The sequence below is a fragment of the Argentina anserina genome, chromosome 1, assembly GCF_933775445.1.
Source record: "Argentina anserina chromosome 1, drPotAnse1.1, whole genome shotgun sequence".
NCBI classification, from domain to species: Eukaryota; Viridiplantae; Streptophyta; class Magnoliopsida; order Rosales; family Rosaceae; genus Argentina; species Argentina anserina.
In genome coordinates, this window is record NC_065872.1 from 24,491,259 (window position 1) to 24,493,758 (window position 2,500).

Consider the following 2,500-nt stretch of genomic DNA (forward strand, 5'->3'; position numbering starts at 1 on the left):
CATGGCACTTGCTCGGCCTTGAAAGGCATACTATATGCCTTGGCGAGGCTAATATCCCTGCCTGGCGAGGCTAATTTGCCTGCAGGAATGAAGGCTGAATGGGCTAGCGAGGCTAGTATTCCTGCCTGGCGAGGCTAATATCCATGCAGGAATGCAGGCTGAATTGGCTAGCGAGGCTAATATCCCTGCCTAGCGAGGCTAATATGCCCGCAGGAATGCAGGCAGAATGGGCTAGCGAGGCTAATATCCCTGCCTAGCGAGGCTAATATGCCCGCAGGAATGCAGGCAGAATGGGCTAGCGAGGCTAATATCCCTGCCTAGCGAGGCTAATATGCCCGCAGGAATGCAGGCAGAATGGGCTAGCGAGGCTAATATCCATGCCTAGCGAGGCTAATATCCCTGCCTGGCGAGGCTAATCTCCCCGCCTGGCGAGGCTAATAGCGTGTGAGACAACACACAGACAACACGGAGACAACACACGGACAACACGCCTGGCGAGGCTAATTCCCCTGCCTGGCGAGGCTAATATGGCTGCACGCTAGCATGCCAACGAATGCCAAACCTCGAAAACTCAATTTTATTTCAAATATCCCCCTGCATTTTATGTTGCAAACCTATAGGGGACGATTTTTAGGACATTTTAAGATTGACATATCGTCATTTGGTCGAGTTTTCAGTTTATTTTGATTTTCTACATCTCAGAAACGAGAAATATCATATCAAATCGAAAACTCATCCAAATGACCTGAAATCAACTTCTAAATTTCTCTAAAATCATTGCTTACAGTTCTGAACCATAAAATATATACACTTTTACAAGTGAAACGGAGTTGGAAATTTCCAAAGCCAAGAACGCGACATGGCCTTGCCTAGAGTGCAAATGCCATGTCAAGGCCGCATTCTGTTCAACTTTGCCCGCACTATAATTTGACCATAAATAAGTCTCTATTTTAAGGAAATTTTGCAAGTGGTAGCAGTCCGAAACATCAAGCGGTTTGTCATTTTCGATTTTCGACATTCTGCCCCTTTTGGAAAATAAAAACAAATACTTCTGGGTCGAAATTAAATCTGGCCTTTTTCCACAAGGTGCCTGACATTATTCTGAGTGTCCCTGCAAAAAATCTCGATTTTATACCAAATGTACAATTAGTTATGGCGTTTGCCCCTCCTCGGAAATTCCATGTTTCCCCCTGCCCTTCCCAGTTTTCTCCAATATGCTCTATAGGGGAGTAGTGGTTCTCTGCAAAATGACCCCCTTGCAGAGACCGCCTCCCCTGCCCCCAGTAGTCCCTCCCCCTTCCCCCAATTGCTTATATACGATATTTGCTGCCTCGAATGTCCCTAACAAACAATTATAAGCAATTAAAAACGGATTTAAGAGGGATTTAGGAGGTGTTCTTCGCCCAGCTGGGGGGGTGATGAACAACACGAAGGGGGGGTCATGTGGGATCGGTGTTGCCTCTAGTCCACTGAAACGATGTCAGTAACCGCTCAGATCAATCAAAGGGAGGGATAGGAGCCCGTCGGTATCGAGAAATTGTGCTTCGGCACTCGATTTGCGACATAAACAAATGCTGTGAGGGGAGGAAGGGGTCGGTGTCGATGAACTCAGTTCAATGCGCGAGTAATAAGCAGGCCGGGGGACTGGGCGCGATGCAAAGTGCTTCGGCATTCGATTTGTGAAAAGCGAGGGTGGCGAGGGGGGGAAGGTGCCGGTGTCGGAACCCACTAGTACGCGCAAGTAGATGTATTTCGAAAGCGCCGAGCGGGGGGAAGGTGCCGGTATCGATGAACCCTCTTCAATGCTTGCAGTAATAAGCAGATCGGGTGTCGGGGGCGATGCAAAGCTCTCGGAAGCTCCGTTTGTGAAAAGCGAGCGCGGCGAAGGGGGGGAAAGAGATGCCGGTGGCCGAAATACACTCACCTCAATGCTCGAGTAGTAGCAAATCGGGTGCCGCGGCGCAATGCAGAGTGCTTCGGCACTCGATTTGCGACATAAACAAATGCGGCGAGGGGAGGAAGGTGTCGGTGTCGATGAACTCAGTTCAATGCGCGAGTAATAAGCAGGCCGGGGGACTGGGCGCGATGCAAAGTGCTTCGGCATTCGATTTGTGAAAAGCGAGGGCGGCGAGGGGGGGAAGGTGCCGGTGTCGGAACCTACTAGTACGCGCAAGTAGATGTATTTCGAAAGCGCCGAGCGGGGGGAAGGTGCCGGTATCGATGAACCCTCTTCAATGCTTGCAGTAATAAGCAGATCGGGTGTCGGGGGCGATGCAAAGCTCTCGGAAGCTCCGTTTGTGAAAAGCGAGCGCGGCGAAGGGGGGGAAAGAGATGCCGGTGGCCGAAATACACTCACCTCAATGCTCGAGTAGTAGCAAATCGGGTGCCGCGGCGCAATGCAGAGTGTTTCGGCACTCGATTTGCGACAAAAACAAATGCGGCGAGGGGAGGAAGGTGTCGGTGTCGATGAACTCAGTTCAATGCGCGAGTAATAAGCAGG